The 15,776-nt window shown below is 46.5% G+C and overlaps 1 long non-coding RNA gene across 1 annotated transcript in view; it reads left to right on the top strand.

Annotated features, from left to right (window-relative positions):
* The first annotated feature begins 389 nt into the window (after nucleotides 1-389).
* The window catches only part of LOC125091359 (uncharacterized), a 156,023-nt gene continuing 140,636 nt past the window's right edge, over nucleotides 390-15,776 (top strand). Inside the window, exon 1 of the long non-coding RNA XR_007124658.1 lies at nucleotides 390-461. This is a non-coding gene — a long non-coding RNA (uncharacterized LOC125091359). The remainder of the gene's footprint in view (nucleotides 462-15,776) is intronic.

Raw genomic sequence — 15,776 nt, 5'->3', positions numbered from 1 at the left:
GCACGTCACTCTCCGCACCTCCCCTCCCCCCACATAGACCAGTCCCCAGCATGAAGCACGGGGAGCCCCGACTCTTCTCTGTGTGCCTGGGAGCTCAGGAGTGTCATAGGCAGTCCTGTCGCAGGGAACCTATGACGTTAACACACCAGTATTTGGATGCAAATGTAGCCCTCACGGCCATCTGTTTAACCCGCTGTGTCTATCACAGCCCCGCCAACCTTGCTAGGACCTCCTAGCAGTCGGCCCAGGGACAGGTAAGGGATCCGTAGCTGTTTGCAACGTCAGTGGTTCGGGTTGTCTCAACTCCCGAACAGCAGAACTGTTCTCAGACTATTCACGTGCAGTGCCACGCCGATGACTTTGCTTCTTGTTTTGCGTTTTCTTCCTAGGCTGTATGCGTGTGTGGACGATACCCAGTGAAGGCGAGTGAAGAGATGATCTCCAGAACCATCTTTCTTCAGGTAAGGAAAGAGACATACGCAGAGCTGGAAACAACCATCCCCAGAAGCAGGGCAGTTTCTGGAGGAAGGCAGCTCAGGCGTTCGGCAGCTCCGCCCCTGCAAAGGGCCACGGCTGTATCAATGCCCTTAGGTTTTTCCTAGGGCTCTAAAGCTGTAGGCTTAATGGGTCTGCTTTGTGATACAAATTACACTCTTCAAGATTTTCATTAAGTTCAGGTTACACCCAGCTCCCACTAATATTGTATCAGCATCAAAAGCTATAGAGTATTCAAATTTAAAAGCGTCAGAATTCTAACCTGCTTCAAACACAGAAATTTTTTTTTTTTTTTTAAGATTTCACTTATTCATTTTACAGACAGAGATCACAAGTAGGCAGAGAGGCAGGCAGAGAGAAAGAGGAGGAAGCAGGCTCCCCGCTGAGCAGAGAGCCCAACGCGGGGCTCGATCCCAGGACCCTGGGATCATGACCCGAGCCGAAGGCAGCGGCTTTAACCCACTGAGCCACCCAGGCGCCCCCAAACACAGAAATTTTTAAATGGTTTTTTAAATGCTGTCTTAGAGTTGGGTTTTCTCTGTGAGAAGTTATGTTCTTCCCAAGGTGTTTTAGTGTGCTTTCTGCTTTAACACTTTATCAGCGTGGCTTTCAGTAATCCCAAATGTGTTTCAGGATTATAATGGGTGTCTTTTGATCGAGATACCAAACCTTGCCTACTAATCTCTGTTGTGGCCATTTCACAATTTTTTCTGCCCTGCGTATTTCCCAGCACATAACCTTGGATTCGTTAAAACAGTTTCCTTTGGTAAAGATTTGGGAGGGAGGTTATTGGGATGAATATTTCGAGAATATTTTGAGCAGAGGCCTTTGGGTGATTTCTGTCCCGTCCTTGTACAGTCGTGGGACCTCGGCAAGTACCGAGACTTTGGAACTGTAGTTTTCTTGTTAGGAGATGAGCGTAGACACACATTTCCAACAGGAATCTGGTTGGGATAGCTAACAACATATGACATATTTCATCTAGTGGTAAAATATGCTAAGTGTTCAGTTAATGATGTTTAATATTTTCTTCATGGGCCTTGTAATATCCTTTTCCACAGTATTACGATACTTTCTTTCCCACCATCTGCCTGGGGTCCCTCTCTTTTTAACATCTGTGCTTTATGTATCTGTGCTTAACTTTGCTCTGATTTTGATTTCTCTAATTTTCTCTGCTTTTGCCCTTCTTAAATGAATCAAATAGTTACTGAGTTACAGGAAAAAGTAACGGGTAAAGAGACTGTCCATCACATAAATCAACTAAAGCACCAGATGATATTGTAATGAATGTTTGTCAGACTTTAGTGGCCCTGAGAATCCTGAGCCGACATACATGTGAACATAGAATACTGGATCCTAGACATTGAGAGCCCAGAAAAACAAAGGCAAGCCCGGGACATCTGAGGAGAGATTTGGGATTCTCCCTGGCATTTGAAGAGAGCTGGAGACCCCGTAATGCTGGGGGGTGGGGGGCACCGTACTGCCTGCATTCTGAGGTTTTGAGAGGGACCACGGCTGTTTCCAGAGCCATGGAGCTCCGTGTAGTGAGCCACTCTCAGGAGTAACAGACCAGTAGATGATGCTGATGTCCTGCATGGGACTGAACTGTCTTTGAACTCAGAGCCACCATTCCTTGTGATTTTCTAAGGTTTTATTTTTTTTTTTTTTTAGGGCAACTTTACGCTTATAACAAAATTGGGAGGGAGGTGCAGAGGTTTCTCATGTAGCTCGTGCTCCCTCATATGGGGACGGCCTTCCCCAGGGTCAGCATCCGTTCCCAGAATGGTACACTTTTTACCGAAGGTGTGCCTACATTGACCCATCGCGGTCACCCAGCACCCGCAGCTTCCCAGAGGGCCCGCCGTGGGGGCGGTACGTACGTGCAGCAGTTTGGGACAAACGTGCAATGCCGTGTGCATCATGATCGTGTCTCACACGCTAGCTTCACGGCCCTCCGTGACATCCTCTGTGTGCTGTCCATGTCCTGCACTCCCTAACCTAATGCTTTTGAAAAAACACTGTTTTTCATTAAAAGTCACACATGATGATGAAAAACAGAAAAAGAGTAGAATCGAAAATCATCCATGCCCTTGACGTTTTTAGAGTCTGTTAACACTTTCTCCTCTCTTTTATACACGCACCGGCTTTGGAAACACGGGCTCCCGTTTTCACACGGTGTGGTCACAGCCATGCCTGCGTCTCAGAGCGGCGCGAGGATGGCTTTCACGTTAACCGCTAGCGAGTCCAATACTGCCTTATGTGCAGAAAATAAAATGGTAGGCATTGTAATTGGTTTTCTTTGTGGTTGTTTCTCTTGATTTATTTTCCCGTGGGAATGTGAGGAAAATATGTTTATGTGTTTAGAGATGCATACAGAGGGCAAGGTCACACATAAGTACGCACTGATTTCACTTTTAAAAGTGTAATTTGTAATCCTTTCCATGGTCCGCTGAGACTGTTTTAATATATTTTAATGTATCTAATGCAATGTGCCCTTTTCATAGTCATTTTGTTTTGAAAAGATACAGACTTTAGTACTTTGTAGAAATGTGAAGCAGAAAACTCAAGTCAGCCATCAAATGAATAATTACCTATCCTCCCTTCTCCTTAAATGTGTAAAAATACACAAATGTGTATGGTGTTAACTTGCAGTAAGAAAAAAAAATAAATTCTTCCTCAAGATGCTTGTGAACACAGTCATTTTTCTTCCTCAGCAGTGCCTTTTGGGTGGATGCATATTACTGTCATCCTTTAATAGAATTAAATACAAATTGGAAACTAAGTGACAAGAAATAGAATGCCACAGAAATTGCCAAGGAAGATTTATAACTTGGATATTATGAACAGTGTTGCTAAACCTTGGGAGCCCTGTATCCGTCAGTCTTCCTTTGCACAGTGCATAACGGTGGGTTTCAGACATCTAAGATTAATGGAATTAAGATTGGTAAATTTTAGAAGAAAGGACTCTGGACATCCTCAGATAAGATCATGTGACCACGATGTATTACCATTACATCTGTCAGTCACTTAAAGATGTTTAAGTAAGTTTTACAAAATGATTTTTTACTAATACCTCACAATGTGGAAGAGGGAGGAGGAAATGGAAATATGGACTGCTTGCTTTAATTGTATTATAATGAAGCTAATAAGATCGGGACCCAGAGCTAAGCAGGTGTTTGAAAACCCGCATAATCTGAAACTATGCCAGTGATGAGAGAGAGGGAAGGTCACCCAATTAAATCAGCAGCATACACTAGAGCGTCTGTAAAATGCAGCAGTGTAAAGGGTAGTGTTACACGGAGAACCGTGTTCTAAAATCCAGAAAATAATGAAGTCTTTGGAGGAAATACAGACTAAAACTGGGAAAAATGGGATTGAACCATGTTTTGACAAGGCCTTCTATTTGGAAATCAACTTTCCTGATTTGTGGTGCTGGTTTTACTCTATTGATTAAAGAGAATGGCCAATTGATTTGGAAAATGAGTTAAAAGGGATACAGTTTCATGAGCTTTTAACGGAATGAGATTTTTTAAAACCATTATAGTGCCATTCAGCCTTAACCACATGAATCAGTGTGTCTCATTTCAGCTTCACGGTGTTCTTAGGGAGACCCAACCTTACAGTTTGTGAACAGGCCCGACATGGCTGTTAGGTGATGACGGGTCAGTTGCAAGGACAGGCTTTAGAGCTGGATTTAGTGATGTCTGTGACACTCACGGAGCGTGTGGTGCGTTAAAGGGAAGACGTCGCAGGCGAGGGGCAGCCTTCGCCGGAGGACGTAAGAAGGCATGCGTCATTCCCGGGTTCTAGGGACGACGGCTGACAGCCCCAGATCTTTACGTTCCTTAGACAAGATATCATGTGGGTGTGGGGTCAGTAACTTTGTTGCTTCATTTTTTTTTTTTTTTTCCCCTCTGTCCTGTGGCACGGTAAGGCCAACAAGACACGTGTTTGTAAAAATGCTGGTTTGGGTTCTAAGTCTGCGGTGACAGGGTAGGAAGCTGGTGGGAAATGCCTCCGTTCTTTTTGAGCTCATTTTTGAAAGTTGGTTTGAACGTGCATGTAGAGCAGAGAGGAGGGCCTCAGTCATAAATGGGGGGAGGCCTGCCAGAGCCGCTGGGGCCATCGGTAGAAATAAACTGTCCCCTTGCAATACGTTTCAGAGATATCTTGGCGTGTTGCAGTGTAACGTCCGAACGCGCTCGGAATGCGTTCTAGAGGAGCATTTTCCCTGAGGAGCGACCCACATGATCGTCTGGAGGAAAATGTCCCAGGCTCCCCCACTTTAAATTAATAAAAGGTGGCCATGGGATCGCAGAACGCCCAGGACCGGCTTGGACGCAGCCGTCAGCTGCTTGATCTTTGTTTCTTGTGAAGGGGCCGCTGTGCGGTTGGGAGCTGCAGCGGTGGGAAATTTCAGTGAGATTAAGAAACCATCCCTCTGCTGTGTAACAGTCCAGGAATGTATAAATACTCAGGAGCCGAAAACAGTTCAATCATGTGTCTGAAAACAAATAGGGAAAGGGGCGACTTGTCTCTGTCGCCTTCAGCTGGTTGTAATGAGCGTGCCCGGTGAAGCTGGAGGCCCGGCAGTGTAACGCGCAGAAACCCACCGGGAGGGCAGCTGTGAACTGACCATGGACAGGCGATCCTGAAGGGACACACACCCAAAGCCGCAGCCACGGCAGCCCCGGACCTGGGAGGTCTGGTCCTCACGTAGGGAGAGACGCCCCCGCAGGCAGCCCTAGAAAGGTACGTCTGCAGCCCAGGTACTCATTCGTGTGCGTATTTGCAGACGGGAGAAAGAGAAAACAAATGAAAACCTTTCACTGGAGCCTCCTAGGTGGTTTCTTCCTTCTGATATTAAGTCGGTGCGTTTTTGTGGGTTCCTGAAAATGCTGGGAGAGCCGCGGGTAGCGCGCCCGCCCTTGGCTGAGCTCTTCCTCCCGCTGTGGCCTTGTGATCGGGGCCCACTCGCTTGCGCTTCTCGCGAGTGTCCCCAGCGTCCCCCACGACAGGGTGGCGGGAGTTAGCGTCCCACATGGACGGGTGCCTCTTTCGTCTTCAGTATGCACTCGACTCTGGTCCCCCTCCGGTCTGACCCACGATCGTCCTGACGGCCCGTCCCCGGCTGGCGGCGGCCCTCTTGGCGGACGTGTCTCGCGGTCGGGGCCTTGTGGGAACAAGCACGTGCTTTCGGAAGCGTCGACGCACTCCCTTACATTTCTCGTCCTTAGGACTTTGGTGGAATCCATCCCATTTTTCTTTCATTTAGTCATTGCTGCTGTTTCTTCTGAAAGGCCCATCAATTTTCAGTCCTGCTTTGGGATATTCGCTTCCAGGATGGCTTCTCCGACGCTGCTTACTGGCTTACTTGTTTCCTACCCCCTTCCCTTCCTTCTCTCCCTCCCTCGCTCCTTCCTTCCTTCCCTTCCTCCTGTCTCTTCCTTCCATCTCTTCCTTCCTATCTCTCTTCCCTCCTCTCTCCCTTCTATTCCGCCCTCCTGGGTGACTTCACCCGTTTCTTGAAACCAAGACGTTCTCTTTTTTATATTTTCCTGAATTATGTCTTCCATTTGTGTCACCCGGGAGACCGTGCAGGACATAGATTTTAGAAGCCTGAATATGTTTATGCTTTCCTTCTTCAGACTTGATTAATAGTTTGATTGAGTTCATTCCATTTTTTCCTAAGAACCCGGAGATAGTATTCTTGGTTCTATAACTACACTCACATGTGAAATGTCTAAAGTCAGTTTTAATCTCACTCACTTGTACGTAACCTGGGCTGTTTAGACGCTCTGCTCTCTCTGAGCTTTATCTCGTTCTTGACCTTCTGAAATTTCGCAAGGGTGTGGGTTCTCATTCATTCATACCACCTTTGACCTAAAAGCATGCGTTTCTGACTTTATAGTTTTAAAAATAATTTGTTCCCTTTGTTTGCTTTTTCTGTAAGCTGTGCTGCTGTGATCTGCGCTCTTGATGCCACCTAAATCGCTTACGTCTCAAATCGTATGTGTTTATCTTTTAGCTGAATGTTGTAGGAGTTTCCTTACTTTGTCCTCCAGCCTTCCAGTGGATTATTTCCATCCTTACATGTTTAATTTGCAAGTTTTCTTTCTGGCTTTCCCATGACTTCATACAAATCCTTTCATATAAATCTAATTTTTGTTAATGGATGCAAAATGATTTGAATGCTGTTGAGGGCAAGGTCAGTGTGTGTGTGTGTGTGTGTGTGTGTGTGTGTGTGTGTGTGTGAGAGAGAGAGAGAGAGAGAGCGAGCGAGACACATTCTCCTCCCTAATACATCTGTTTTCTTTGAGATCAGTTTTATCTTTAATGTACAGGGTTTTTTGCTTTTTGTTTTTTACCTTATCTTCTACGTAACTTCTTTTTTTTAATTTTATTTCTTTTTAGTGTTTCAGGATTCATTGTTTATGCACCACACCCAGTGCTCCATGCAATCCGTGCCCTCCTTAATACCCACCACCAGGCTCCCCCACCTCTCTCCCCTCCAAAACCCTCAGTTTGTTTCTCAGAGTCCACAGTCTCTCATGATTTGTCCTGCTCTGATTTTCCCCAACTCACTTCTTACTCATGACTGGGGGTTTTCACGAGATGGGGTTGATTGTACAAAGTGGTTGGTGGGAGTTCCTTCTCCTCTGGTTTTGTAACATTCCATTTTCCCACTACTTTTCCCCCAGTGAACGTGAAAGCCATCCAGGATCCAGTGCAGACGAGCCTTGTGGACTTGGAAGGTTTTGTTGGGTGGAGCTTTTCAGGGTTGGTTTCATATCACAGAGCTCCTGAACGGTAGAATAAGGATACTCTCTACCCCGGGACACCAGAACTCAGCCTGCTTATTCATTTTCTCCAGGCGTGCTTTCAGCTTTGGAAGACAAGAACCCTTTGGTGTTTGTTCTGTGCAGGCTTGAGGAAGGCAGCTAGACAGACTGCCTAGGAAATCACTGCTGGTCAGCTGGCATTACCCAGCTCCTGCTCCTATCCTCTGGCCTCTGCCGCTCGTTCTCTGAGTCTGAATGTCCTTACATAATCAAACACGTGTTCTGGAAGCTGGGTCCACAGAGTGTCCTTCCAGAAACCTGTCGGTATCTGTTGTTCAGAGCTGACCTTCTACATTTCCTGCCGATCATCTGTTCCTCCTGGGGGCTGTTGTTCTTCCTACATGGGCATCTCAGAGGGAAGGAGGACCTCTCCTTGCTCTCCACCCACCATGTGGAACCAGAAGATCCCAAGATTTTCTGTGTACATCACTGAACTTACAGAACCGTGAGTCCGTGACCACACCCCCGTACATGTAGTGCGGTTTGATGATTCAGACCTGAGACACGCAGAACAGTTTGCACAATAAAGCCACATTCTGTGAACTTTGTTTTTCTTCTCCCATGAAGTGAAGGGATTGGACAAATCTTCTGTAACATTTCTTCAGTACTAATGTTCTTTGTCCTGCCACCGTAACATAGTATAAGGAAACATTTAAAACACTTAAATAAAATACGCCCTTTCTGAAATTTGATTCACAAACAAAAAGACACAGTTACTAATGGTAACCTTTTCCTATGAAATGTTTCCATTTTATGTGACATTTACACTAATCATTTATAACTTGACCTTATTTTATTGGAAGTAAGGTTCATAAATAAAAAGAGAACATTCTGAAAGCACAGAACATAAACACTTTTGGTATGAATTTTAACGAAAATATTTTTATTTTCTAAATATGAACGCACATCTCAAACGCTTTTCCAGCCATTTTGTTTTAAATCTCAGTTGTCTTCAGTTTTTCCTGGAATGATGGAAATAGAAGTTGGGAGTCTGCCTGATGAACTTAAGGCTGCAGAATGAAGCATTCTCTCTCTGCAGATGAAAGCAAAGAAAATGCCTTCTGGGACGCCTGGGTGGCTTAGTGGGTTAAGCCTCTGCCTTCGGCTCAGGTCATGATCTCAGGGTCCTGGGATCGAGCCCCGCATTGGGCTCTCTGCTCAGCGGAGACTGCTTCTCCTCTCTCTCTGCCTGCCTCTCTGCCTACTTGTGATGTGTCAAATAAATAAATAAAAATCTTAAATTAAAAAAAAAAAAAAAGAAAAGAAAATGCCTTCCGAGTAAGGACTCTTAGATTTTGGAGTTTGTATCCATCTTGCACTCATCAGATTTAGTTTACACCGTAGCCCTACCATTTGCCTAAATTAGATTGGAAATTAAGGAGCAGAGGATGCCCAAAGCAAAGGACCACACAGTTTTGAAAGTTTGAGCAAAAGAGCAGAGAATGTATCCACCGGTGTTGTGACCTGGGACCCATAAACAGCCTTCTCACTGCTAGAAGCAGGCCTAATCTGTGAAAGAACATTGGAGACTTCATTTGTGAGCTCTCTGCCTGGCGAAAGGAAGGTGTTTTAGGTTTCCTTTCATCTCACTGCTAGGAAGCAGCCGCTCTTAGCATGTGCTATCTCTGTGCCCCTGCGGTCCAGTCTTCCTTTCCTCTTTTCCTTTGATCCTGTCTTTGAAAAGTCAACGAACAGAGAACAACCACCACCACAAAAACCTCAGTCATTTGGTATGCGATGCCCTGTCACGTGGCGTGTTTTACATTTAGGTGCATATGGTGGACGTATTTGGAGGAGACCCTGACATCTGTAGGTATTCCGGAGACTCGTCCTGTTGGGGCCTCTGCACAACCCAGTGCTCAGAGGGACACAAGGATAAGTACCATACCATCTAGATTTTGCCTTTTACAAGCTTAGAAGGGCTACGAGGTACGCTAGACCGTGAGGCCTAGACTTCCCAGGGCCCCGTTCTTGTGCCGTGGAAACCGGAAGTGGAAGAGACCCCCGTACTACGTGAGAGGTCTGCATGTGCTAGCTCACATCTGAACGCCGTGTGAGGAACGATCCGGCGTGTGTTTCCGCTACCTCCCTGAGTACAGGCGCAACTTAGAACGTGCTGGAAGAAGAGAGACGCATCCGTTTGCATGGGGCAAGCAGTGAGTGATGTGAAGAGACGGGAAGGAACGCCCAAAGAGTGGACCCGCAGACGGGTCGCGGAGGGTTCGAGTCCCCTCTGGAAGGAGTTAACGTTAATAAAGTGTCTAGTAATGATTCATGAAAAGCTTCCAGTTAGCAGGCTTGTGTGGTCCCAGTTGGGTTTCTGGAAGGTGACTCTAGTGGCGGAGGATATGAGGGAGCTCAGGGCAGAGGCTGCAGGTGAGGAGTTGGGGGTGGGGGTGACTTCCAGAAGTTTAAATGGAGTTCAGGCTGCAGGTCAGAAAGGGAGCATTTGACAAATGTGTAGGTAATGAAGGCCAAATGGCTTCTGACGATAAGCGAAACACTGAAGAAGTCATGCTCAGGTAGATGCTTGCTCTGCAAACAGCAGAGCCCGAGTTTCAATAGAAGACACTGGTCTTAGTTTTAATCACAGTGTATCACATTACCACAAATCTGGGGGACTTCAAACAACGCCTGCTTACCAGCTCACAGGGCCGGAGGTCAGAAATGCAGCAACCTCTGGCTGCCTTCTCTCCTGAACGTCTTAGAACGCTGACGTCACAGGGCCAGGCAAGGGTAGGCCCTGACCTTTGGGGTCTGGAGGAGAGATGTCTCCAGAGTACCGCCCGAGATCAGGCCTGGAGGTCCCAGCTCCTGGTAGGACAGAAGGCCTCGCTTTATGGCTGGATGTTGGGCAAGGGCCCCTCTGAGCTGTCCCCACGTGTGGCCCGCTCTGTCTTCAAAGCCAGCCACAATGCACTGACGCCTTCTCCTGCTAGGATGTCCGTGGCTTCCCCTGCCGCTGAGCAAATGCCCTGCTTATGAAGGACTCCTGGGACAGGACTGGATATCCACGGGGATGGCGTCCCTTTTACTTAACTCAAAACCCAATGGTCAGTCATCTTACTTCTATCTTTCTGGATGGGTTGTGAACGTGTACGTTTGGGGTTCCGGGCATCCAAGCAGGGACTGTCACGGTCCGGCTGTGTCTCAGCGCCGCCCGCCACAGCCTCTGAAGGAATGACTGTCCTTGCGGGAGCCGCGTGCACCCGTGCCGTGTTCTCCTTCACAACAGCTGTGCCATTTGTTGCCTTTTACATGTTCACTCTGGAAGCAAAGGCAAAGGAAACGCACAGGTAAGGAGATAAAGAGCTGTAATCAGGCAAAAGTGGTATCCGAAAATAGTGCTCTCGCTGAAAAGTGTGGGATAAGCACGTATGCTGTGAGTCGGCAGAGCATCGGGCTTGTCTGGGGCTGGGAGGATGCTCGGAGCTGAAGGCGTCTGTCGCCCCTCGGCACGTGCCGGCGAAAACGTCAGGCCACATCGGCCACGAGGCTATGAACTGGGTTGCAGGAATGTGATAAAAATAGAGAATTATAAGTGTGGAAGATGTCAGAACTGGCCACATCAACCTGAGAATTCCCAGTGCTTATTTTATGGCTGCAGTATTAAAAAAAAAAAAAAAGGCAGTCACTTGAAATGTATAACAGTTGCAGATGTGAAATTCTGACTCTCTGGGTGTATGTGGCAGTTACAATCTCCTATCTCCGAGAGATGGATGGAACCTCATAGCCTTCGCCGCCGTCTGTCTCTGTCTGTGCGGACCGGGCGTGTCTTTCCATCTCTTGCCGCTCACGTTGAGGAATTACCCAAGTGAATTCCCCGATGGGCAATCAGCCTGGCTCCGTATTTAGGAAAGCAAAAAGAGTAGAGTCAGAAACGGGACTCCTATTGAACAGAAATAGAATTGCTAATGGGACTTTTCTTTCCAATTTTTTTTTTTTTTACTTTAATGCTATAATATCACATTGTAATGGTGACTTGTGACATTGGAGCCAATGCTAGAAAGACCGTTGTCCGACGAGACAGCCAGTGGGGCTCCTCAGTGACATCAAGACCCATCAGAAAGCACACGTTCTTGGTTCATAATTTGCTTTTATTCTCTTCCCCACCTTTCTCTCCACATGTTCTGCTGTCTCTTTTTTAGAAAAAAATTCTTTATCATTTAATTGTTTAGATTTTCTAGGTGTTTGAAGACGCTCATAGAATCTTCAGCCTTGGTCACACGTTTCTATAAAATTTCTGAGAGGTCTTCTACAGATCAGCATGGTTGTATTTATTTTCAACGTATTCCTCCTGGGGCCCCGTCTTTCACAGTAGATCTGGCTTGTATGACCACTGCTTATCATAATTGCAGAAGTGCTGCCTCTCAACGACTCGTGTGTCTCAGATCCGCTCAAGGTCTTAAAAATACAGTTATGATATTAATAATAGACCTCTTTGTAACTACAGAACTATGGTTTATGTTTTTAAACTTAGCTCACTGGAAACCTGTATAGAGACTGAGACACTTGGCGCACCTGGATGGCTCAGTGGGTTAAGGCCTCTGCCTTCTGCTCAGGTCATGATCCCAGGTTCCTGACACTGAGACTCTAAAAAGCCATGTGAATGTGAAAGACACTTTTGAGAAGTATGAATTTTCTTACATGGGAGACAAATGTCACAGATGTATACGATGGAGTTCAGTTGTTTTTTTGTTTGTTTTTGTTTTTTAAAGATTTTATTTATTTATTTGACAGAGATCACAAGTAGGCAGAGAGGCAGGCAGAGAGAGAAAGGAAAAAGCAGTCTCCCCAAGGAGCGGAGAGCCTGATGCGGGGCTCGATCCCAGGACCCTGGGATCATGACCTGAGCTGAAGACAGAGGCTTTAACCCACTGAGCCACCTAGGCGCCCCTTAAGTTGTTTTTTTAAAACTAAGATGTGGTTTCAGAGTCTACTCTCTTTAATATAGGAATGTGGTACAATTAATAGAATTATATCACATTTTAAATTCAAATCACATTGTGCTTGTCTCAAATCTTTTTTTAGGCATTAGGTATGTAATTGAATTTGAAGAGGTAAATTATTTAAATATAGATATTTTGTAATGTCTAAGTAATTCAAAGATGATGGCATAAAAGTGACATTTGGTAGATATTGTAAACACAGTACCATATGACATTTCTTAGTTGTTGTGAGTTTGGATTTGGAATAAGATCACAATATTAAAGTTGAAGCATTTCCCATTGTGTGTTTTACATTTTTTTCTTGGCCCAAGGGAAAATCATTTTGGAATGTAGTCCCTGTTTTACTTGTGGGAATCGGAAAGATGTGTGTAGGGTTATTTGCCTACATTTTCCTAAAGGAAACGTTAAAACCTTAAATGTAGCCTCTAGCTAGTGGTCGTCTTAGTTTTCTAGAACTAAAACATGGATAAATTGTGGACCCAAGAAGTCTATCTACATGCCCAGAGAGAAGCCGGCTCAGAGCTTTGGAATGCCCTGGAATCCATGCTTGAATGCCTCTGGTTGGTAGAAGAAAACAGAGGAGTGAGAACAAAGAGGGCAGTGTGGAATGACTAATCAGTGGTCAAATACTGTTTCAGAAATGATTTACCCCCAAAGAAAATTAAACCTCTTCCTTCTCCACATGTCTTAGCCCTGCTAAGTCCCGTGCACCAGTTCCCAATTCCAGAGACAATTTCGTTTTTCTTAAAGTGAAGTGAAATGTGTATTGGTAGAGATGAGGCTCGATTATGCTTTTCCTGGGTGAGAGTGGCCCATAGGAGGTGAGCTCAGGACACACAGGACAGGCAGTATTTAGAAATGGGAGAGGTGGGCGAGTGTGGCCATCCTGGTGATGATCAGCACCACAGGAAACAAGACAGAGCCCAGGTTTGGTTTATGTCCTGCCAACAGGACAGCAGCTGAGACCCAAACGGGGAGACTGGGATACATTCACACACTTGCCACCAAACAGCTCTACTGTGTACGTAGGAAAGGGAAGCCTTAGAAATTCTTGGGCAGAGTCACACTTTCACACCCACACATCAATTATAATGAGTCATAAGACATCATTTTTTGTGGTTTGAAAATCACTTTGACTCTTGGTGATTGTTGATTTTCGGACCCGTTTGCATTTTGGTCTCTCTGGTTGGTCTTCATATTTTCCTTGTTTGTTTGTTTGCTTTTAATATCTTCAGAGCGTCACTCTCAGGAGTGAACCATTGGGTAGGATGTAGATCTCAAGAAAGATGTTTCAGGTTCTTAGAATTACTGGCATGCATTGTGAGAGAGGGAACGATATCTTCATTTTTGAATTCTTTTTAAAGATTTTATTTATTTGACAGAGAGAGGCACAGCGAGAGAGGGAACACAGTAGAGGGAGTATGAGAGGGAGAAGCAGGCTTCCTGCCCCGATGCAGGGCTCGAACCCCGGACCCCAGGATCGAGACCTGAGCTGAAGGCAGATGCTTAATGACTGAGCCACCCAGGCACCCTGAGAACAATATCTTTAAATAGAAAGCGTTTAAAATATAATCTTCGAAAGACACTTCATAACCTGGATGTTTCGTAGTATCCAAGTCAATTACAGCATCATTGTTTATGGCTTTAAAACTAAGCTGAGGGGTGCCTGGGTGGCTCAGTCAGTCGAGCATCCGACTCTAGATTGCACTTCAGGTCTTGATCTCAGGGTCGTGAGTTCAAGGCCCACATTGGGCTCTGTGCTGGACGTGGAGCTTACTTCTAAAAAAGATGATAGATAGAGAGATAGATCAATAAATGGATAGAGAATGACAGATAAAATTAAGCTGAGGATCAATCATATTGGCTCCCCTCTCAGTTCCTGGATGCGGGTCTGGGCCTGTACGTTCCCTGTAGAACTCTGACGAAAGCAGGGCATGTTTTCTGCTCGTTTTTCCATTTTATTTCTTCATGTACGTGACCCCATGACTAGGAGTCCTCTCTTCCTATTAGGATTCTGTCGGTAATACGTCAGTGTCCGTCTCTGTTGTTTCACAACCACTACTGTATTTTTGCACAAAAGGAACTGTTTCATCATTTGTCCTTGTCGTTTTGGCCGGAGCGGGGGCCGACGAGCGTGCCTAGTGTATCAAATTTATGCACGCTCCGTTTCCGAACAGACCACTGCCGCTTTCCCGAGACTTTATGTTTGTCCGGACGCATCTCTCGTACCGTATATGTTGCCCGTCGTACCAGGGTTCTGTTGCTGTGTGGCAAATTACCACAGAGCATCACAGTGTTTAAAACAACACCCATCGGGCTCCCCGGGTGGCTCGGTAGGTTAAGTGCCCGACTCGATTTCAGCTGCGATCATGATCTCAGGATCTTGAGATGGAGCCTCAGGTCCTCAAGCCTCAGACTTTGGCCTCCGTACTGAGCAGGGAATCTGCTTCAGATTCTCTCTCCCTCGACCTCCCCCACCCCCATCAAATAAATCTTTTTAAAAACTTTTAAAAACCCCCACTCATGAATGACTGACGGGTCCTTGGCTCTGGGGTTTCTCGTGTCTGCGAGGGCTGTAGTCTCGGGGCTTGAGTGCCAAGATTGGAGTGTAAGCGCAGGTGATTGTCGGCGGCCTCACGTCCTCCCCACGGGTTGGGCTGCGAGCGTCAGTTCTTTGGTAGACGGCGGCTGAACCACCCCCGTTCCTTGCCCTGTTGGCCTCTCGAACATGGCGCCTCGCTCTACCGAAGTCTGCAGTCCGACAACATAGTGCAGAGTGTGTGTTCGGAAGGTGCAGGCCACGGCGTTGGGTAGCCTTGCTGCAGGAGGGCCTTCGCCCTGTTCCGGTCACCGGACAAGCCCACGCAGAAGAAGGGGATGACACGGAGGCCTGAACGCCAGAGGTGAGAGTCATGAGGGGCTCTATTTCCAGCTGGCTTACCACTCTTGTGTTACAGCCCCTCACGTTGCGTGATACAGTTTGACAGTGCACACCTCCCTCCTGGAAGCTCCTTCCTAAAGTAGGTTGGTCATAAATCATACGTGTCCTCCCCCCAAAAAGGAAGCACTTGTTCTCCATGTGCCTGGAATGAGGCCGTCTCTCCCCCGATAGGATCTCCCAGCCCCCTGCTCCTCACAGTGGAGGCTGTGCATCCCTCGGAGCTCATTAAGATGCACATTCTCGGGCTGCACCCCAACACGAAATCTGCATTTCAGCCAGTTGCCCGGGGGACGTGTGAGCACACAGAAGTGTGAGACCAAGTCCCACGCTTCTCACCCTGGCTGCGCACGGGACTCACCCTACACATTTTCAGAGCACAGGTGCCCGGGTCACATCTTTCAGAGATTTGCCTTTTAGCAGCCCGAGGATCGGCCTGGCCAGGTTCCTCACATGCTTCTAGGGTATAGTTATGTAGCTGGGACAGATTAAGTAATTAATGGATTCCAGCATGCTCTGTAACAATCACTGATGGAAAGGAAAATTCCACAC

Source organism: Lutra lutra, chromosome X (genome assembly GCF_902655055.1).
Source record: "Lutra lutra chromosome X, mLutLut1.2, whole genome shotgun sequence".
NCBI lineage: Eukaryota > Metazoa > Chordata > Mammalia > Carnivora > Mustelidae > Lutra > Lutra lutra.
The sequence above is the reverse complement of the archived record's forward strand: the minus strand, read 5'-3'. Positions and strand labels throughout refer to the sequence as shown.